This window comes from Thermobia domestica, chromosome 8 (genome assembly GCF_964235325.1).
Source record: "Thermobia domestica chromosome 8, izTheDome1.hap1.1, whole genome shotgun sequence".
Lineage (NCBI taxonomy): Eukaryota > Metazoa > Arthropoda > Insecta > Zygentoma > Lepismatidae > Thermobia > Thermobia domestica.
This window is the reverse complement of record NC_137461.1, coordinates 215998263-216023247: the sequence shown is the minus strand read 5'-3', so window position 1 is coordinate 216023247 and position 24985 is coordinate 215998263. Positions and strand designations below refer to the sequence as shown.

Sequence of the window (24985 nt, the reverse complement as noted above, 5' to 3'; positions counted from 1 at the left end):
TTTTTGTTTTTATACAGAGTAAAACAATATTTGACAACATTACAGTAAGAATGTATCATGCACTTTGCAGTATGTTGCAGCACTTTAATAATGGTGCACTATACGTACACTCTAGATCCTGCATATGTCCGATCCATACATTACAAGAAGGCAATACGTATTCGATACAGGTAAAATCTGTATATTTCATATGGACAACCTATTAGCTATATACATCCAATCTATACATTACATATGGCCAACCTGTACGCGACATACGTATAATCTATATGCTGCATGCAGACAGTCTGTAAGCTACATATATGCACTCTGTATGGTGCATACGGATATTCTGTATGCTGTATCTGGACAAGCTGTGTGCGACATAAGGAAAATCTGTATAATACATACGTACAATACGTATACTGTATCTAGTCGTACGTATGGGGCACAAGTACAATATAGATGCTGTCTCGGGGTTGAACGCAAGAAACATACGTATAGAACGTATATTGCATACTTCTTGAAATCATGCTCCGTCCTGATAGTCAGTGTATGTCGTCATTATTAACCCACATGCTACATACGACCCTGACGTCACAAAGCTAGATATTACCTCCGTATATACTTGTTACTGCAGATAACGTCACACGAATGACGTCATTGCACTTGTGCAGACAGTACGTATAATACATACTTTTTCAGCTATACGTTTGCTGCAGGATGTTATATACGGTTGTACGTTAAGTCCAGAAACTACAGGAATTACGAATGTAACCTACGTTTTTAAGTATGCCACCTACATTTTTTTTCTCAGTGTGCTACAAGGAAGGAAGTGCTACAAATAATTTTTAAAATTTCGAAAATCAAGACTATACAATATATATATATATATATATATATATATATATATATATATATATATATATATATATATATATATATATATAATGTTTTTGAGTGGAATTGATTTTGCGTTTAACGTGCCTTCAGTAGCGGGGCTATCTTAGACGGGACCTACTGATTAACTTGGAATCCGAACCACATGAACTCCCGCCGGAACCGAACGCGGGACTTCCACGCCAAAGACACGTACGCTAACCGCTTAATCACGAAGGAGCTCATGTGTGTGTGTGTGTGTAGTATATTTAATTCTAGTATTGCATATATGTATTGCTTTCAGCTAACTGACTTATTGTTTTATATATGCTCTGTTGAAATAAAATAAAAAGTAAAAATATGTTTATTGAAAATTACATGTACAGACTAGTGCTTGGTTTAGGGTATAATACTTGTACAAGTATAAACAATTTTAAAAAACAATTATAAAAACAATTATAAAAATCACTCTAATTCATAAACAGTGCAAATTATCTCAGATGTTTAATATTATAATGCTGGAGAAAGTCCTTGATAATGGGAAATCCAGGTATTACCTTTCCATTCAATCGTGTACCTTCGTGATACATTATTAATATTACTTGCACTGATCAAAGAGATTGAACGATAACATATTTTGTATACAAATGTAAAAATATCAAAAAAAGATGAAATAAAAAATAAAAATGTTGTACAATATCGCCTCGTGGGGTCGTGTTGGAAAGTTGTGGCGTTTTTGGTTTCCAGAGAGGTTTCGAGTGTGGTTACCTCATTTGACAGATGGCTCTCCAGTCTATTCCGGAAACATTCGCAAATTAATCTCTTGCTCACGTGGAAGTTGTAAACACAGTAATTTGTCAAAGTACAGATAGAAGGATAGAGGTAGAGTGCGAGGTAGATAGAGAGAGACAGATTTCGAACAATAGAAATGCAATACAAGAGATAGAAATGCAGTGCTGTTAACATGATTATTACAACTAAATTGTTTGACATTCGAATTATTGGTATTTGCTAAATTATAATATGTTATTGGATGTATCGAAATTTCGACTAATAAAAACATGTATTCCTGACAAGGTTATTCCGTAACTTAAAAATGGGAAACTCCTAATTGTAGCAGCAGGATCGGATAAATATTTATGGAGAAAAGCAGAAACTTAAACTTTATTTCACTTTCTTCCGATATGACCTGGGTGTTATAACATGTCAACAGTAACTGTAAACGTATGATTACATACGAACTGGTTTACAGAAGATCGAGGAAACGAACAAACTTTCTGTAATAAGAAAGTAGAAGAAATCTAATGGACAGGGTGTTGTACCATACAAGCTTAAGTTGATGAATAGCCATTAGCAGCAGAGAAAAAATAGTTATTTGCCAAAGAGTCATAGTGTTGTCATTGCTATTGACAGTATTAGACATTTTTAATAAAAAATATAATTCCATTACGTGCACATTTTAAATCAACTCACATACAGAATTCTTATCACAATGAGAGAGTAGAATACATTGTACAATTTCTGCACATCAATTCTTGGCTGTCGTAAGATGATGTCTGCTCAGCTCGTCAGTTTCAATCACAGTATGTGGCAAAACAAACAGTACTGAAATCACATCGTTGACATTTATTTATTTGTTGTACAACATAACGAACCATAAGAAAGGTTATCAAATGGATGTCAACTAAATGTTACTCAACACATATTGTAAATTTACGAGGAATCATACCTTTACATCATGTGTTCAAAATGTTCAACATTATGTGGCACATATTCTTCATAGCGGTCCTGTAGATCGATGAATATGTTAGTGAATACGGTTTGCTGAAATGACAAAGCAATTGACCGAATCTTTTCTCTTAACTCCGATATGTTGGTAGGAAGTTATTTGTTTGGAAAATTGCTTTCTTCAACATACCCCGTATGTAGGAACATGGAGTCATGAGATGAGGGGAGAGGAAAAGATATGGAAAATTCGTTACCCGGCAGATCAAGTGAAGTCCAAACTCTTGTGAGCAGAAGGGTAAGTGACTCACTTGCAGCGTAGGCAATAGTTCCGTCTTTCCGCATCCATTATTGTTATAACAACAGATTTTTCGTGCGGTAGAAGCCGCACAAATCATGCAAGACAGGGTCAATAATCAACTGTCGATTGACTTGTCGATCAAAGTACACATGGCTTTTCATCACTGAACCATATGTTATTGATGAAATTTTCATTTTCATATGCCACAGCTAACACTCCAGAGCAATACAGTAGACGTTTACGCTAATCTCCTGCAGTGAGACGCTGCCCCATACCGTATGAGCGGGAATATTGCTCGACAATAAGTACCTCCTCCTCTCTTGTGAGTAACATTATCTTCGAAACAACTGCACACTACGCTAGTCCACATACAACTGAGCACACGTGTGGCAATCACAGCTCATACCACATAGCATCTGAGCGCCACCCGTACTCGAATTTCAGTACTGTTTGTTTTGCCACATACTGTAGTAATTAATGCTGAATTGTTTTAAAAAAAGAATTCGCAATTTTTCATTTCAGTAGTTTTCAACTTTCCTTACAAGATGAATACCGAAATGCAAAGATACTACTACCTTTTAAGCTGACCAAAAATAACACTACTCGAATTAGGTTGTCTCACAAAAACAAGAAGGCCTGCACACTCAAAGAATTGGCAAGGAGTTGACACTAGGCAAGTGGGATAGCTGTAATTTGAATATATCCTCAAATTCATGTTATAACAACACCATGAACTCAATCAATATGAATTTATATGTTGCATTAGAAATATTGTGGTGTCTACATTAAAGTCTAATGAAACATGAACGTACGAACCATTAAATTCCGAATATTCAGATTAACTTTCAAACGTATGATAAGAGACCGAGAGGCCAGGCACGTTGAAAGAAACGCATTAATTCTTTTATATTTCATATTGGCAGGTTAGTTGTTTAAGACATATTACAAAATAATAACAAAACTAGTCTCACAAAAGCAATTCCTTACGTTGCCAGAAATAAAATATTAATTGGCATTTTTTGTTTATATCCAGTTATTACATAATATGGTTCTCTGAGGCAAGCCATTTTCCCTATTTTGCGTAGTAACTAGTATGAACATGTGTATTTTTTTTATATAGAAATTCTAGTTATATGTTATTCTGCTATGAAAGTGTGTGATGACTCACAAGAAGCAGAAGTTCCTTTGGTTTTGTTGTATCAGTGTTATTGTCTGCAGATAGTAAGGTATCTTCTTTTTAAGGAAGTATTTTTAGCTGTGTACATTCTCAATATACCACATGTAGTATTTATTCAAAAAGTTATAATTTCTAGGACACCATCTTTTCCTTTGAAGACCTAGAGACTGACGTAACTCATCAACTGGGCTCCAGAACTGTAGAATAGGAGCTAGACTCTCATTCTATTAATTTCACTTTTTTAAATAGAACTTTTGTTAATGATTTAGAACAATGATTAATGATTAATTATTTAGAGAACAAATTTTTCGTTCTATGTTATGTGGTCAAACGTGATGGGTGGTTCGCTAAGGACAGTGCCCAAGATGATGATGACCTACAATTTTACGGTGAAACCACATCGGTAAATAAAAACAGAACTCTGAAGTGAGAGCCTCAGTGACAGGTCTCGCCAAACGTTAAAGCGGATTGCCACTCAGAACCGTTATGCAAATGACAATCGAACATAAGTATCGCAACCAATGGCTTGTGTCGACAATAACAAAAGTCCGCCACAAGTTATATTGCTTACATCTACGTGGTCGGGTTGCATGGACGAAACTGTTAAGAAACTAACGCTTTAGCACGTCAGTGATGGTGCTGCGAACACGCAATATGGACGGCTAATGACAGGAACATAAGATATGGTCATACGAGTTATCTTTCATACTATTACAAAGCACAAGTTACCTTTAAGCCTGATGAGCTCCGAACGTAACGTATGATCTTCAGTACCTCTGCCCAACGATAATACATGGATAATGTATCAAAGGAAGGAATGTTGGAAATGTAATTGAAAAGAGGTGTATATTAAAGGCTATTTCTAAATGAAGAGATATTATAAGACAAGGAAGAATCACATAAATTGGTATGAAGGGAAGATATCAATTTTACGTAAACTTTTCATAGGAAAGCTGGGATTGAAATATACGAACAAAATAATACAGGACATAAGGAAGACTTCATAAAAATATGCTTGTAATAACTTTACATTAAGGAATTTCTTTCATTTTAACACTTAATTCTGAGGTTGAGAATAACAAAGTTAATGCCATATAAAATAATTTCAGGTAGTCATTATTTTGATCCAATCTAAGAAGGTAATTATGAATTCGGAAAAGATAACATGAAAAGAAAATAGCTTACTTTATGTTAACATCTGAAATAAGTATCTTCAGCATTACTAGCAATTGAGCAAAGTGAAAATGAATATAGTAGTATCTCTAGATATTATGAAAGAAGCCAAATACATACCTGTCTGCTTAAAGGTCATATTACACTGGTTTAAAACTTCTGTTTTCATTGACGTTGTGTTTTCTGTAAATAAAAGAGAAAAGTTTCTTAACGCAGTGTTACTAGCTAGAAAAATTCGCTAATAAGTATATTTCTTGTTTAACGTGAACCAAATTCTATGATCTAATATTACCATGTATTAAAATAAAGCTTCTACAACGTATGTCAGTGCCAGTGTTTTTTCAAATTTCTAGGCTGAACATACATTTTGATGAATGTCCACTACATTGTTTAAGTTCCCACATTATAATATTATAGGCTTATATTATACATTATAATGTAAGCCTATAAGTTTCTATGAAGCAGTCATTCTATGTAATACTGAGCATTGCTGCTTCCATTGGAGGAATTGATTCGTATAGTCTGTTTCAAAATTTATTTTAACTAATTATTAAATGCTTAATAAATTTTGATTAAATTTTCGTGACACATCAAGTGGAATTACTGAACACACTAGTGTGCCGCGATACACTGGTTGATAACCACTTTCATAAGTCATCAAAAAGTTAGCAACTTGCCAAATACATTCTTTAAGGAAATAATAAGTAAAATACAATCATTCAAAACATGCACGTACTATATAAACATTTTAATTTTATTTATTAATATGTTTGATTTTCTACGTATTAAGACAAATTTGCAACATGATATTTTGTTTCAGCGCAAAATAAATAAATAAATAAAACGTATTATAACTTCAATGAAGATCATACATCAGTCTTTCCTATAACGTCCAACCTCAACTGTTGCATTTCAAAATATTAGACCTCACGTATTTGATAAGGGAGGATAATCAGTTAACCAGTAAGTCCATGTCTCATATAGTTTCGCTGCAGAACGAGATGTTAAAATCAATTCAAAAAATTCTTCTATTTTCGGTTGATAAGTAGATAACAGTTCTTTAATATTTCAGTTTTTTATTTAACTACTATTTAACTACACTGGTGTCCAAAAAGATAGCATAATTACGAAAAATGGGAAAATGTGGGAACACATAATGCAAACAGCAGCATACAGCCGTCATAGAACAGTGCGATCAGAACTAATCTTGCCACACAGAAGAAAGCGTGCTGAAGGTCATACAAGGGCTGCTGGAGCTAGGAAAGAGGAATAACCGAAGAAGAGCTGATAACAGCACACCACATCACAGTCGATTGCTGAGTGGTGTGCAAAGCAGACGTGTTGGCAATAGTGTTAGTGCATCGTAAAGGCTTCAATATGCCACGAGGACCCACATTAGACCCTGTCTTGCGGGGCAGGATAATCGGACGGCTGGAAGCTGGGCAAACACAAACGTTGGTGTCCAGAACACTGAATGTACCACAAAGTGTGATCTCACGGCTGTGGCGTAGGTTTCAAACCACCAGCAACATCGCACGTGCACCAATTCCGGCTCGCCTAAGACTCACAACCCCTCGACAAGAACACCGTCGAGACTTTGATTGGCCAGAGGTACTGTGACGAGGTGCTGGAACAGTATGTGAGACTGTTTCGGGGTGCAGTTGGACCATCATTCATTTTCATGGATGGCAACGCACCTTGTCATCGGGCAGGTGTGATGGATGATTTTTTGGAGGAGGAAGATATTCAAAATATGTTGGGGCCTACACGTTCCCCAGACATGAATCCAATAGAACATGTCTGGGATGCATTGAAAAGGCGGATTGAAGCCCGCCAGCTTACACCAGGAACGATTTCGGACCTGGGTACTGCCCTTCGGGCGGAGTAGCCAAGTATACCGATGGACTTCATCAGCGTAGTGATCGGAAGTATGGGACGATGTTGTGCAGCCTGTGAAGCCGCGCGGGGTGACCATACGCCTTACTGATGCTCTTGATCCACCACAAACTCATTTGTCTTCTCGCCACACACATTTGATCATTTTCAATTATGGTGAGTTTTGTCAAATAAAGGTGTTGGGACTGTATGTTGTGTGTTTTCTTCTTTCCTTGCACAGTTTTTTCACGCTGGTGTCCACGTTTTGGGTGCTTACGATCAGTCAGGTATGTTTGGTCCATGTGGAATAGAATTATGCTATCTTTCTGGCTGTGAACTATGATTATGCTATCTTTTTGGACACCAGTGTACATACATATGTATACATAAATTATTTCAGTATAGAATAAAAATTTGCTTCTAAAAGATAGTCATTGTAAAACGTTTGTATCTTCCTTATGACATTTAATGTTGTTAATTTAATAACTTGGAAACAGAAAACATAAGTACACAAGTTGGCATTGGATATATTTTATTCCTGTAAATAGTACATCGCAAACAACCATGTTACAACATAAGTAAATAATAAAAAAAGAAATACATTAATTCCTGTGTATTGTCAGGAGAAAGTGTAATTTATTGATTTTGAAAGTAAATATTTATTATGAGTATACACTTTATTTAAAATATAGATAATTAACCGTATCATCGTTTATATCCTTATCCATCATATTGTTTAATGTGATAGTTCCGAGCATATTTGCTCTAAATAACAACATTTTGAGGAAATTTGATTATATCCAACTCAAAAATGTTGTTGTTTATAACTTGGAAACCAAAGATCTGGTCACCATATTGTGTTACGAGTTCGTATTACAGGCAAAGTAAGGTAGGATTCGATTCGCAGCAGGAGTTACTAAGGTTCGGATCCTAGGTTCAGCTGTCGATCAACGTCTGGCATATCTTCAGACCTGAAAGAGACACTAAAATCCAATTCAATCCAATAGCAGACCTTTGTCTACCAACACGGTAGGTATGATCTAGATCGGATGTATTCGATTAAATTGGTAAAACGTATAATGGAATTGAAGATGACATTTTTCTTAAATAAATAAGATGAAGAACGAAAATACTTTAGAAAATGATCAAACTTGGTCTTGTGACTTTTATGGAAATAAATGTTAAAGACAAATATCCATTGGTATTCGCGTGTTTGTGTTTATATTATAAAATTCACTATACATATAACAATTTAGGTTATATAATTTTTATTTGGAGTTGAAATGTACGTTACCCAGTTTCAAATATCTTACCTTTCAAGACGTTATTGAACAGATGCTATATTCTTACCTTTTTAAAAAATGGATTAATTAGGACGGAACGCATTAATACTATTGTTTAAATGTATACCTATTACATAAATAATCTACTTATTATATATAGGAGTAAATTAAATCGTTTCAGTGCTGCGAATGGTCCTTGGTTCGATCCCAGGTCGGTCCAAATGAGCCTTTTGTTTGGGCAGACGCCGCGCCGTGAGATTGATTTTCCTAGACTCTCTGGTTTCCTCCCACTTTTCTTCATTATTATGCCTCTAATTTAGGATTTTAGATTTCTGGGCTTTCGGCATCTTTGGCCATTTAGTCCGTCACGTATGGGTAATGACGTCACTCGATGAGCACACTATCCGGAGAAAGGGAAGGAAGAAAGGATTGGCGAAGAAAGAAAGCGACCCGGGACCTGTAAGTTAGGTACCACCCCGACACTTGCCTGGTGTAAATGAGGAAAACCCAGGAAGATCTCGTTTAGGATGGCTGGTCTGAAAAAGATTTCTATACTTTGCCCCACCTTGAATGGAACCTGGGACCGTTCGCACCGAAGGTGAGAGCGTTAGCTACTACTTTATGCAGGGGCACGTTGTACCTCTCATTATTACCATTTACATTAGTTCTGAAGTTTACTCGTGATACTTTAAAAATTAAAATAAAAATAATTTCACTTTATATTCATCATGAACGAATGCTGATCTTAATATTCTAGAGGCTCTTCCACCCTCACTGGAGTAGGAATGCAAATAAATTTTTCCTCCCAAGTGTTTCAAGGACAATTATATACTTTCTCCCAAGCATTATTATCATTATTACTACTAGATTTCCAAATTATTCTTTACATAAATACCAAAAGTCTTATAGAACGACTATATTTGCCGGTCTTTTAAGCCCAAGATCAGTCCCTATCGAGATGGGGTCGTTAATCAGTAACATAGCGTATTTTTGTCATTACCCTTTCATTAAAATGCTTATTCTAAGGAGGAAAGACGGTTGGAATAATTTCCAAAAACTATTTTCCTCGTGCAAAGAACTGAGTTTCCAGTTAGTAATTAATAAAATGTGTTAATAAAAGTGTTTTATTTTTAATAATAATCAATTACTAACCTTTCCTTAAATTGCTAAATTCACGCTAATGCATATGAAGTGTTTATAGAATATTTGAGCTTTTTTTTTTTTTGAAATATAAAGTAGCGCTATAAAACAATTTATTTATGATTTAATAGGAAGTTTCATGCTTTTGGTGTGTTATTGCTTAATGCCTCACCTGCTTCTCTTCCTTTATCGTCGCACAGTACATTATTTGCTTTCGCAAACATAAGAACGACCTGTTGTCACGGAAGAATATTTCTCATTAACGTTCAAGGAAATTAGAATTTCAATCATCTTTTCTTTTCTTTTCTCTTTTCTTTTCTTTTTTTTTTAAATTTGCATTGTTAATTTGCAAGATAGGTGCGTGAAGGTAAACAGAAATGTGAAATATACACCACTTCGTCAGAACTTTTAAGAATAGTATTCAGAAAGCACAAGAAGTATTATTATTACTGGAAAATCGCCTTCATATATAACTAATACTGTCCAGGTTGGCATGAAGAAATCAATACAATTGTAGGCTATAGTTACCTTTTTTGACTGACAATTGTATGCGGATACTTATGTTTACATTGGACATTGTATAGAGTGATGTATCTACCTGCGATGAACTGAGTGTGTGCCCTTCTTCTAGGCCTGCACTTAATTAGTTTAAACATATCTGTATTTGTAAAGATTGATAGTAGAATATAGGTGAATTCGACTTGTTCAGACAATGATACATAGCTCCTTCGAATAGGGCTAATGGGATACACCCTTTAGTACAATCAGCCCAAGTTCATCTACTAGTTGTTTGGGCGAACTTCCCTACCAAAAAGGAATCTTCCGGAGTCTTCAGTATAGGGGCGTGAGTGTTCTCTTTTACATACCAGAAGACTCCTCGACACATCAAAGCATCGTATCTCACGGTGTGACCACAACTGGACTGTGTCTGAACCATGAACAATGAGCCTCCTGGAACTCAGAGAGTAGCAACAATGCCATCTCTGCCTTCTACTAATAAGAGATAAGGTTTCGCTGTACAACTGAAACCAATGATTAGTAAAATCGACTCATACGGTAGTGCGATGAGGTTGTCCTTTCCATGCAATATACCCTTCTCTGGTGATCTTCATTCTACAAGGAAGAGTAGTTCCCAAAGAAGAAAGTGTTTATTTCTACCGCAATTGATTTGCATCATCTCAGAAATCCGATACTTAGCGGTTGAAGTGCTTTGGAGGTATGTGAGACAGTAATTGGAAATTGGTAACAAATTGAAATGTGCATGCTATGTGTCTAGGGTGTACAACGACTCACCAAAGATAGTCGTCAACCTGGTTCGGCTAATGATATAAGTAAATCTTGAGTGGTAGTAATTGTTTACACATAAAAATATCTTCAATAATTATATACACTATTATTCTCACCTTTTCTATCGAAATTACAAGTCGATGATCGGTATTAAATGGTTTATTAGTTGATACTCTTTTAACGTATTTTCACTCAAACTGTCTTGCAAACATACATGTTGATTCAGTATCTATAAACAACTACATAGCAACGAATTAGACAATAATGTACATTTCTTACATATATAAAAAACATTCTTCTTTTGTTATTTTTAAATTAACATTATATTTGGTATAGTGCTTATGTAGAAGCACTTTCTGCCCAAAAATACAAGTAATTATCAATTTATACAAAGTATCTCGTTGTATAAAAATGTCGCCCGACGATGGGACTGAATATAAAAGTTACAAGGGAGCTTGGTTTTTATATTTAAGAACCACTGGTCCGTTTATAAGAATAATATTCCATTAATTATGTCCTATACATTTTGATCGACCCTCGCATATATATAACATTATTTATTTTCATTCATATAAATATATTTATAATTAATATTTCATTTCATTATCATTTATCTTTTATTACATTAATATATATATTTTATTATTAAAACGTCGTCGCTTATTTATATAATTAACGAAGGGTACGAATTCAAAATAGTAAGAAGCAATTACACTTCAAAACATGAGTCACCATGATCAAGGGCGCATTATATATTAATTACTTTAGATGATATTCTACAGTATGCATTGTATCAATCGGGCGTCAGAATATAGAAGAATCTTATTCAAGTAACATATAAGATTGTGCATGAAGACAGTCGTCGAATAATTAGCTTAATAGAATGAATCATATACTTAACATAATCTTTGACAATTAAGTTTCAACACAAATCAAATATACTATAAATAACCTTTGCTTTTAATGAATCGAACTATAATTCTTCATATTAACAAGAAAGAGTTAAAATCATTTGAAAATTATCATTTGTTGAAACAAATGTGATAAAATATTTATGAGTCCATTAACCAATCCTATCAAGTATAGTGCTTATATATCGAAGTCATAAGAATTGTTTTCATTATTGATATTAACACATAAACTTAAAAATAAATATTCACAAGAATCTATAGCTGGTATGGGTTTAACCCTTACTTCATTAACTAGAGTCAGTTTAAATTTGTACTAGCATATGATTCTAATAAAGTACATTGTACTGCACTATCATGATTAGGTTCCGCAATATTTTGTACATGTATTGCGTCGTGATTCTGATTTTGATACGACATGCCATCTCTTGAACAACGATTATGTCTATACATAGAATTTGTAGCATTTCTAGAATTTCGCCATGTATTTCGATTGTTTTGTGTCTACTTCGGTTGAAAGATCTGACATAATTATTGTCACGATTGTTTAGGTTAGGTCGATTACCAACATAGCTTTGCCTATTTTGATCGTTCTGATTGCTTGAATTTATTCGGTTTAGGTTGTGTTCCGTATCGTCCACGCTACGGATATTTAGATTCCGAACAGGTACAAAATGATCTGAATTATTTTTACTTTTGCCTATTCCTGCTTGTTGATTCAGAGCATGGTATTGAGTTTCATAACATTGAACAAGCATTAATAAATGGTTAAAACTCATACACTGGGTAGAAAACAGAATCTGTTGTAACTTAAACGGTAGCAAATTTCGAATTGATGCTATGATTCTAGATTCCGATTGCAATGGATTTACGACTTTTAATTCGTTGTATGTATTTACAACAAACTCGACAACAGATTTGTGCAAACGAGGATTGAAATGTTGGTTTCTAATCGTGGCATCTCTATTTGCAAGCAAAAAGTCATTTTCGTAATTTGCGATTAGCGCTGCTTTGAATTCCTCATACGTACTAACGTGATCTCGTACTGCTTTAAACCATAAAGAACATGGTGGGAGTAATAAATGAGGGATTAGTTTCATATATTGTGATCTATCTATACACATTATATTGCACTCGTCCTGAAATTTTTCTAGGAAAGAAGTAGCATTCTCATTACATTTACCACTGAACTTACTCATAGCACGTATTTCACTCATCTTTACGCTTAACTTTACCTTCCTTTTATCATTCCGTGTTCTTGTTGTGTGACAATTCCTACCTACGGCGTGATGTGTAGTTGCACCATCTCTTTTCCGCCCATCTGTACTTCTCGGATGAATTTCTTCCAAAATAATGTCCTCATCAGATACGGGTGAAGGCGAAGTCATCTCTTGTGAACAAGGGAATTCTACACGATCATTATCCCTGTTGTTGTTGTGGTATGTGTTGTCCTGGATCTGTAGTGTCCTGATTTTCTCTTGTAAGGTAGCTATCAACTGTGTATTCACACGTATCTGGTTGGAGTTATCCATGACATGAATCTTTTGTTGCTGTACAGAAGATTCTATTACTTCCAAATCCCTTTTTACACCACTGACTTCTTGGATTAGGTGGTTTTGATTATCCTGGCAATCCTCAGATATTCTTTTTAACTTTTCATCAAACTGCGAAGTGATGTCATTCATTGCCTGAATAATAAATTGTTTCGTCTCTTCTGACTTCTGCTCCAATCGCCTGTTGGATTCCTCGGACTTCTGCTCCATCGTCTGCTTTAATTCTTCATATCGTCTGTTGGATTCCTCGGACTTCTGCTCCATCGTCTGCTTTAATTCTTCATATCGTCTGTTGGATTCCTCGGACTTCTGCTCTATCATCTGTTTTAATCCTTCATATTGTCTGTTGGATTCCTGCTTCATGACTTCCATAGCGTCTTTTCGGCTTTGTTCTTGCCGCTGTAAGACTAATAAAATTCGGTCTTCTAATGTCATTCCTGGTGCTGCATTTTGTTCACCGTTATCACTATCACTGGTTTCTTTCTGCATTGCCTCACCGTTCATTTTTCGTGTGATTATTCTACCACTTCTAAGTCTTGTCAAGTTCGTAGTCATTAACCTTATTACAAAAGTAAATTCACCCTTACTTTACTTCGGGATATGAATTTACAAGATTCCCGGGTGAGGTAAACCAAAATTTTTACAACGACTCACCCAAGGTAGTCGTCAACCTGGTTCGGCTAATGATATAAGTAAATCTTGAGTGGTAGTAATTGTTTACACATAAAAATATCTTCAATAATTATATACACGATTATTCTCACCTTTTCTATCGAAATTACAAGTCGATGATCGGTATTAAATGGTTTATTAGTTGATACTCTTTTAACGTATTTTCACTCAAACTGTCTTGCAAACATACATGTTGATTCAGTATCTATAAACAACTACATAGCAACGAATTAGACAATAATGTACATTTCTTACATATATAAAAAGCATTCTTCTTTTGTTATTTTTAAATTAACATTATATTTGGTATAGTGCTTATGTAGAAGCACTTTCTGCCCAAAAATACAAGTAATTATCAATTTATACAAAGTATCTCGTTGTAGGTGTCAGTATGACTTCCTCGATTATCATGACTCAATTTCACAGACCACTATGTTCATTCACTACTTTCGGAGTATGATCAGCATCACATCATGCTGAAGGCCTTAAGTTCTTTTTCCAATAAATTACTTCTGATTGATAGTGCTTTACCAAATCAATTATCTAAATTCTATATGATGTTTGTGTTTATATTTTGGGTTTGCTGCCCTCGTAAACCCGCACGGCAGCCACATTTCCGACCTCCACACTGAAAGTTCCAGTCTCCTCCGTTCTGAAAGCCTTTCAACTACAGTTTCTTCTCAGGTACCACAAGATATTTCCCCGTAATCAATACTCATAATTAGGTACCACCACAATTTCTGCAGACACATTTATTTCTCAACCAGTTTACAAAATAAATTTCCTCAATCCACTTATTTGTGTAGTTCAGAATTCCTTTCTCTCTACCTCAGAATTTTACTGTTTGATACCTATCGATAAACAGATAAAGTTGTTCCATATGCCCTTTCACACTTATGCATTGCATAATCTGTAAGTCTGATGATTTCAATTTCGTTATGATGAAGGTTTAGACGAGCAGAGTATTCAATGCATAGTATGAACGGACGGCATTATTCTAATCGATGAGCCCTAGGGGAATCACTGTATGCAAGTCTTCCACACATATACACCAAGAAAAATCGGAACCTTTAGTAAAATATTGGTAAAATTTTCTCCTCAGTCGTTTTTATAGCATACACGGGCGTGTATTTATACCGTAATGAGAAGTCCTCGTAAAGTGATTCTACAAACATGAATGCAAATCCTACCATAAGAAACAATTTCTAAGACACTGGAATGCATTTCATGATGAAGTAATTGCATAAAGAAAGATAATAGGTAATAAGACACTACTTAATATTCTTTAGGGAACAACAGTTTGCACGCATATTATCAATCTGTATACAATTATTTGGGCATGTACAAGAGTAGTAAGAAAAGTTAAAGAATGTAAATAAGAAAAGTTAAAGAGAAATGCCTTTTTTCAAAATTTGAGGAACTACTCTTAAATTACACCAATTTTGAGAGGCCATATGTAGTAGTTGGTCCTAACATTGATTAGTTTTATACGGTAGTTATATAAAACAAGGTGCTAGCTTCAATAATAAGTTCAACCTCACCCTGTGTCCACACCATACTCATAAACTGCAGAGTGATTTTTGTTTGTCTTATTTGATGTAATGTTGGATAGATAAATAAAAGACTTTATGGATCAGGCAGAGATTTAAACGAAATCTTAGGCTCTCACATTAGAGGGTCCTCGTAAGTCCCTAATTATCACAGAGTACCAGTAGCGTAACTAAAGGCTTGGAGCCCCCTTTGCAGAGTGTGGATTGAACCCCTTTTCCACGTCCTACTTAATGGTTTGGGACCCCATGATGGCTTGTGGCCCCCGAAATGTGGGCTCTGCGGGGCCCTTATTTACGCCCCTGCAGAGTACTTCGCTGAAAAGCTTATAGAATACTGATTCCAACGAAGTAACACCTGTGCAATTCCCGCCTAATTAATTGAAGAAGAAGAAACAAAACAATCCTTAAAAACATCAAGAAATAGAATTTGGAGAGCCCTGAAAATCTTGCAATCATTCTACGTTGACAAAATGAAGGTAATGTGTAGGGAATACACTTCCAACAATATTATTTTAAAATGGTAGCCATTAGAAAGCCCTGGTGATTCCCTAATTATCACAGAATACTTCGCTGAAAAACTTATAGAATACTGATTCCAACGAAGTAACACCTGTGCAATTCCCACCCTATTCGTTGAAGAAGAAGAAACAAAAAATCCTTAAAAAACATCAAGAAATAGAATTATGAGAGCCCTGGCAATCTTGCAATCACTCTACGTTGACAAAATGAAGGTAATTTGTAAGGAATATTATTGCAACAATAATGTTTAAAAATGGTAGCCATTACTGCAATGCAAAGCGAGATAAAAATTCAGAACGAAACTCGTAGCAAACAGAAAAAAATGTACTTAAGACTACTGCTGACTGTGGACCCTCCCCACAACCATAGTACCTGGTTATATTCATAACATTATTTCATTATTATTCGTGCAAAATTCAAAAGCAAGAATTATGCTTCTAGACCAATTCAGTGAAAATATATCTTGTCTAATGTGGAACCATTCAGAAAATAAATTTAAAGTACGTCAAAATACTGAGATGGCCAATTTTGCCATTCACTCTTCTTCCCTATATAAGGAACATGTACTTTTGCAGCGCATTAGGGTGTAGTGAACTACTTCATTGCTTCGCATACCAATTTTGTATGACTGTACCCCTAAGAGAGGATTGGAACCTAAAAAAATGATGCAAAAACAAAAATACGCGAACTTTACCGTCCCCTTTTCCCATCGTGGTATGTCCGACATACATAAAATGCATATCGGCAGTAAGTCTAATCCTTCAGGAAACATTAAAACTAAAATGTAATTAGGAGCTGAGGTATTAATGTTTAAAACCTTCACACGATAGTTGTATCCTTCGGCTTTTAAAGCTCAAAACAATTTTCACAAATGTTGTAAGAAGCACGAAAATAGCCTATAACTTGGTATCGCACATGTTTAAATTCCGTTTTGATGAAACTTTTGATGCAGAATATGATGGAATGTTTTATCATCTATAAGAGCATAATACATGCTAAACATATTTGAAAACTATTCAAAACAAAATGAAATTTAAAGTAAAAAATTTAAATATACTTATTTTCTTGAACACATTACTATTTTTGAATTTTCTTCTCAATCTTTGTAAGTTTTAATTTACTTGTACTTAAATCCTTTATTTCGTTCTTATAAGTCTCAAGAAGATTCCGAAAATCCTCACATTGCTTAACTTATGCGAAAACGAGAATATAACCACATTTATGTGTTTCCATTTACTTTGAAATATATAGAGAGTTGTGATAAAATAGAAGCCACACCTTGTTACGTGGAATCTGGTAAACGGAGCTGTTTCAATACATTAGTCGTAGTTCGTCTCCCTCGAAGAGAAAAAGAACGATGATGATAGTAATGATGAAAGGAGCTAAATGACAAAAAAAGTATATCCAAAGGATGATTCCATGAAAAACGGCTCGTATTAGAGAGAAACTCTGGGAAGAAATGCTGAAGAAGAAAATCTTAATCGCATCTGAATAGCAGCAGCTTGACAAAATAATTTTCCGTGGTTTTCCCAGGGAAGTGAAGAGTGTTAATACTGCGGATATGAAATTCAAATTGAGAAGCGAAATCGTTGCAGCCCTATGCATATTAATATACGTTAATATTTTACACTACGGACTTCGCCTTGTCGAGGATTTCTTCACAAAGAAGGTTCAAAACCTGTTTTTCTTGTTTCTGATGAAATATTTCAAAATGTGAAACTTTTCGGAAAGGAAAAAGTCTTAAGATATGTTAAGATAGTAGATTAAGAGATTCCTTAGTGCAATCGTAAATTTTCGGAAAATTACTTATATTTTATTAAAAATAAGATAAAATCTTCTAACATAACATTAACCGATTGATCAAGTATGGTGGTGCTCGTCTTATACCTATAATACAACCAGATTTTTCTGATTTTTCTCCGAGAAAAGAAATGTTCATAGATAATATGAGGCAACATATAAGGAAGCTACACTAAGACAGAACTCGCGAAAGGATGTAGCTTGCACAAATAGTCAAAAGTAATCGTATCTTAATTTATATTATTCCAGGAGAGGATGCAATTGGATTACATGTGGAACAGAAACGCCGGACGTATGTCTGAAAGAAACATTGAGGTCAATACATGCTACTTCGGATGTCCCAGAAGTTCTATACTTACTCCAGGACACACATGCTTAGAAGAAAAAGCACTTTCAAAAATGTTCCTAGAATTGTCGTAAATTTCTGTGAAATATGGATGTCACTGGACTATATTGGGATGTCCAAAAGTAGACTTATTATATGTTAAAGAGCTCAGAAATACTTAATTGAAAACTACGTTTCCAAGATAAGTAGATACTGATATCTAAGGGGCAACCAATGATAGAAATCGGACGTTCTGTAAACATCAATATACTTAGGTCCTGGTGTCCGTTAGATGCCCAGGAGATGTATTGTACTATGTTGGTTAATAAACGCGCTTTGTTTGTTTACACCTCTCAACTGAGTTACCACAACATGGAAATTAGGATTTGGTTAAATTGAGCAAAGAATTTCGAATGTGGCAGCTGCATACCTTATTATGACTTCTAATGTGTCGTGTATATAAAATTTTGATGACTGCATTATGTCCATTGTTATACACATTTTATTGCTATAAAGCCGGAATTGATGAAGAATAAATAGGGTGTTTAGAGCGCAATGGAATCAGGTTATCATTGCTGTGAGAAAATAAGCATAAAGTTTGTATTGTACGTTTAAGTACTTCAAACAAGGAACACTTTTTTTTTTTTACACATTTTACGAATTATTTACAACGTACGGACATGGACATTTTTATGCTTCAGATAAATACCTTAAAGATCAAATAAGTACAAAATGATCGTGTGACTGTCACATATCATTATAGATATTGACGATCGATGTTGGACATGCTGAGCTGAAATACAGCGTTTTCTCACTTTTATATCTTCAGGGAGCCAAAAGGGACAGTGCAAAATTAGGAAAGTGAGATAATAAAAAGTGCTATGTTGTATAGATGTGGCATAGAAAAATATTAAGTGGTATAGCAGATGATATCGGATAATCATATATACACTATTTTGGCCTCTAATAAGTTTCCTCTTGTTCTAAATATAGCCGTTCAGTGTGAATTGTTTTCATTATCATGTCATCATTTGTAAAGATCATTATAGTCAGTGATCTGATGGTAGATCGTAATAGAACAACGAAAAGCCAAAGCAATAGTGTTTTGCACGCTAAATGAAGTGGAATTCGCCGAGTAACACACCGATCATAAATGTCACTACATATCACCTTCACGAAAACTAGAAAGCCATGGTTGACTTCGTTCCCATGACTGCTTCAATTGTCTCTATGATACTATCTTGCTCATATCACGTAGACGATTGCGTAAATACCGGAAAATTAACATTGCATTAACTTAAAACTAATACTGTAATTTGTTGGCAAAATAGGAAAATTGAATGGGGTATTTAAAGAAAATATTGTAAAAAATCATCCAATGTGGAAATGTTAAAGGAGGGATAATACTTCTATTTCTCTCAACTTATATATATATATATATATATATATATATATATATATATATATATATATATATATATATATATATATAGAGAGAGAGAGAGAGAGAGAGAGAGAGAGAGAGTTTAAGATACAATGTTTAAACACTGAGGCTAAGAGAGCCAGTGATGTTAAGATGAATGAGAATGGGAGTGACTGGAAGCGGAAGAAACTCAAGAAAACCCACGCACATGGTGTTTGTCCAGTATCAAGTGTACTTGGTGGAAATTGAGATCGAAACATTAATAATAGAGTACAGTCCTTTAATTTCTTTTTAAAATGTTGCCTCTCAATATAAGGTATTGCTTTTCATCAGCATTTTTTTACTCTTCCCTCTCGAAGACAAAATTATGTTGAAAATGCATATCCTTTAACATAAATAACCTTTATACTACACTATTCAGATGCTTTAGTATTTTTATATAAAATGTAACTTATATGGAAACAAAGCCATTGGAATAAAACTGAACACAAATGAAAACTTTAAATCTCTCCTGTGAAATTAAAAAATGACGATAAGTTATTAGCAGATATTTGGTATAAAAATCATATGAATTCCATGGTAACATAAATTTAGTGCGTTAAATATTTATGGGTTTTCAAAATAATATTGGAAACCCTACAGCAACATGATACGGAATATACGTACGCGTCAACGATCTTATCTCATTTCGTATTTGGCTTAAATTGAAAAATGGCAAAACGTTTTAATTAGTTACTGTGATTTATCTTTTTCTTTCATTTTTTTCATCCTACATTCCTACAGTATAAATTTAAAGATCATTATTTTTTCCATGTGTTCATTTTCACTTTGTATTTTTTTTAAATATTTTTGATAAAAAGAAGTACATTGCTCATCGAACATCTCTTTGTGTATGAAAATAAGTGATTAAAATAATTTAAATGAGATAGGAACTAAGTTTTTGTTCCATATCTGTTGTTGGTTGCTTGGTTTTGTTTTAATATATTGAACTCTTTTCTTCTACTACACTTCCAGTTTAAAGTCAGAGATACTGTAGAACTGGAGGTGTATTCTACTTTCGGGCACTGAATCTACATTAAGAAAAGTTTCTCGCTATTGATACTTACCATTTCTGCACTATGAAATTGAATATTGATACAGAAAAAAAAGTCAATTCGAATACATAATAATTTCATAGAAAACTGATAAGGCGATGATGAAACCTATTTTCGGAATGCTGAACGCATATCAGAAAAGAAACATTTTTTTATTGCCTTTGCTATGATAATTGCCGGTAAACGATCGCGAACGATGAGTAAAGTTGTTCTAATTTTTTCCATACTTATGCACTTACCTAGTAATATGTTATGAAACACAGTGAACGTACACTGATCTCTTTAATATAACATTAAATCCAGCTATATCCAGATCCAATGGCGCATGTTAAAATTAACAATGGTATATGTTAAATACTCAATTTTACGAAATCAATATTACAATAACAGAACAACTTACGTTATACCTTTGCTATTTGTTTATCTTTATGTACAAACTAAATTCTCTTTGAATAAAATCCAAAAGTGAAATCGGTTACCCAGTGGTGTATTTACGATTTTTTTCGGGGGGGACGGCTTTGCTAACTTTCGTGGTGGACTTTGCCTGAAAATGTGAAAATTCTGCAAGATATTTCATATACTTTACTATAGTAAGTAAGATTTCGGGGGGGGGGCTTAAGCCCGGAAGTCCCCCCTAAATACGCCACTGCGGTTACCTAACACACATTCAGCTGTGATGTGTGGTGAATGTATTAGTTCCCGTTGATGTTATCTCTAACATTATAGGTGAGAATTCGCTATCTCTCAGTCAGAGCTGGATTCAGGTATTCAATATAATGGGGCATTTTATGTGACCAGATGAACGTAAGAACCTATATCGGGTGTTCTAAAAATGGAGCCCATGGACCAGAGAGCACTATTCTACAGACCAATATAAAGCGAAAATATAATATGATGGTAAGCCCTCCTTCAGCAGCTATGCGGAACTAAACTTTCACAATCTGGCAACTTCGCAGATTAACTTGGAGCCATTAGCATTACTTTACGAATACAACAAGCAGTTGAATCAATTCCTACACTAATAAGTGATGCTAGTGTCAATCAATATCGACCTTTGTTGCCATCTGGAAAGAATCGGTATAACTATTTGGCAGATTGGTAGATCTAATTTATGGTTCTTTCTCTGCGATGTGTATCTATCTATCTATCTATCTATCTATCTATATATATATATATATATATATATATATATATATATATATATATATATATATATTGCTATATTTTGACTTGTAGAATAATGGTCTGTGGTCCGTGGGCGCGATTTTTAGAACACCCGATATACAGAAATGAAAAAAGAAAAAACTAGTGACACTTTATGAAGCAGGTTAGCTTAAGAGGCTCCATTACTTACATCATAAGAGCCTACACAACAAGAAGATTTGTTGCTGTATTTAGATTTTATTTTATTTATTGTTTTCTCTTATATTTTGGAAATGTACATCCAGTTTTCCCCTTTAATTTTTGGGGGACTACAAGAGAGTGGAGTCTTAAGCTATAGCTTATACGTAAATCCGGCACTGCTCTCATTCATACGGAACCAACTTAACTTATAATATATATTCAACTTAGAATATTATGTCTTTCTACCGAAAGCAGAGACTACTCTGCTAATCTTTCTTCTATACTGGGAATACTGTTTCGTTCTTATCTTTACTTAGATGTTAATAATGTAAACCCTTACATATGATTTTTTTTCAAGTATAGTGCATATGACTTTAAAAAATCCTGAATAACTCCCCTGAGTATTAATATGATACTACATTTAATTTAATCGTGCTAGAAAGGTAAAAGAAAAGGAAATATGTATTCAAGTGCAATAAGTGTACGTTTTTGGAACGTAACTAATTTAGGGATATCAGCTTCCTTTTTAAAGCGTATTTTGTTTACCAACGTTATAAAATAAGTATGCAAATGGAAAACCTTTAAACCAAACGCGGTGTATAGATTCCTTTCAGCCTCTGAGCTCTGATACAGAAGGACGTTTTTCAGAAAATTCTCAGTCAAAGAGTTATCTTTTCAAACACGCTGCTCAAACTAACAAATACACTAACTAAGCACTTCGAATCTCATTAAATACTTTGCTTAAAAGGCAGAGAATCTATTAACTTCTCTCTCTTCTTAGAGAAGAGGAAACAAGAAAAAAAAGTTTATCTAAAATAAACTTCTGAAAAAAAGAATCAGTTTAGATCTCCGTTAATTTTACATCGTTAATTTGCCTTTCTTTTACAAAAATTTCTAATTGATTTATATTAAAATGTTTGTGTTTGTGTAGAAATTTAATTGCGTGTGCTTTAACAACTGCCGACAATAACTCATGTCAAATATAGTTAAAGGATGTGTACAAAATCAAACGTAATTAAAAATTTTGAAAAGCATACAACGGAGGTGCCTTGGATGTTTCTTTCATGGATATAGCCGTGTCCATAGAATATCACATTTTTGCCAGAGGACATGCGAACATCATTTCAGGTGTCCACTTATTTGCTGGAAACGGGCGTTGCTGCGTAATTCCTGTGACACATTTCTGTGTTGTGATATTTACAGAATAATCCAGAACAAGTTTTTATAATGCAAATATTGTCTCGTGACACATTCACTTCATTGAAATGCTAGAGAAATTTGGTAGGCTTTTCAAAAGTTAAGTTTACCAGAAACTCATTCGCAATATTTAATCTGTCTCTACGTGTGTTGTCCACGACCCAAAATCTCAATAGGTACTTGATGCAGCATCATTAGTTTTGGGCATGGTATAGAGGATGTAAAACTAGGCTCGAGTTCGTTGGTGGAGGTGATTCACCTACCGGAAGTGGTCGAAATCAACCATTTCCGGTTTAACATTGAAGACTGTAAAGCAAAAACGGAAATAAACAGCGAGAAGCTATTTTCTGCAATCAATTAAGCGTTCATAAATATATTTAGTATCTATCTTTTACTCTTTACTAAAAGGTAATCGAAATCCACTACAAGATGTAGACTCAATATTGATCTTGATATAGGAAAAAGAATATATAATAGCTTGAAATACTTTTAAAAAATCGTTTCAGCATTCTCAGATTGAATACCATCTTCTCTCTTAAAACTCGACTCAAACCAGACTTATCACAAATAAACAACTTCCAGTTTTAACATTGATCTCTGTAGAGTGAAAACGGTTATATACTTCGAGCTGTTTTCTGCAGTCAAGGGTCTCAAGAATATAAGAATTCCAACTCCCTCTAATCTCTCTACTAAAACCAGAAATAATGGAATATATTATCTCTTCCGTAGTCAATATTTTGAAAATATCATGTCATAAAACCAAACTCCATCACGTGATATGCACTTAACACTGTTACCTGTTCTAAAGGTTTATACTCCAATCTTCAATGTTCTGTCATGTCTCTGGGACATCCATAGAATGTAACCTGAATATATACTACGTGGGCTTAATTAAATGGATTATTACCTGATTTTTTTCTAGGAAAATATATTAATATTAACAGTATTAAAGCATATGAAAGGAAAATAGATACAAATCATTTGAGGCTTTCTGTATACTTATAGTAAACAACGTTCTAAACCACGTAACAGTGTGACATTTACGGAATATATCCTAATTATGTTTGAAATCGGTGCTAAAGTTGCTACTAGTTATCAATGAATTCTAAGAAATTTTTCCTTGTTTTATAATATGCGATACGCTAATAGGACAGATTAAGAGCTTGAAACTCAAGAGCGATACCGACATGAATATTTGAGTCCTTGTAAAAGTAATCGAACGTGAAACATTGAGAATAGCACGTGAAATATTGAGATACACCTGTGTATAAAGACTTAACTTCACAAACCATTTAAGTGAACTTCCCAGTAAACAATAAAAAGTAATCATGGGACAACAAAGATTTATGCAAGAACGATGTAAATATGTTTTATAATAATCGGAAAAGTAATACACAAGACTGCCCATCAAAGGTTACTTAGATGTAATGTACATCCTGGCAATTAAGTGATATTAATCTTAAGAATTTTAAGTAAGAAATGCATTAACAATGTTTATCGGATGACATATCACAGAAACAACTCAAAGCATAGAACCTAAGCATTGTAAAGGGAACTAAATGCTAAGGAGATGTCCAGTATATAATTATATGTTTTAGAGTAATTGAGATTACAGGCACTAATTATTATTAAAGCATTGACCCTCATTATTTGCATATCGTACTGTATGATAATACTTTCAGTTTGCGTATTATTTATGTAAATATTTTCGAATCGAACCTGGGACCTTGTACAGCAATTAAGGATTGCACTAGCAATTAGACTAGCATGAAGGACTTCTC

At 34.2% G+C, this 24985-nt stretch overlaps 1 long non-coding RNA gene across 1 annotated transcript in view; it reads right to left on the bottom strand.

Moving 5' to 3' along the window:
• LOC145691946 (uncharacterized) overlaps window positions 1-24985 on the bottom strand; it is a 651691-nt gene that overhangs the window by 351523 nt on the left and 275183 nt on the right. The window contains exon 2 of the long non-coding RNA XR_014132592.1: window positions 5355-5417. This is a non-coding gene — a long non-coding RNA (uncharacterized LOC145691946). The remainder of the gene's footprint in view (window positions 1-5354; window positions 5418-24985) is intronic.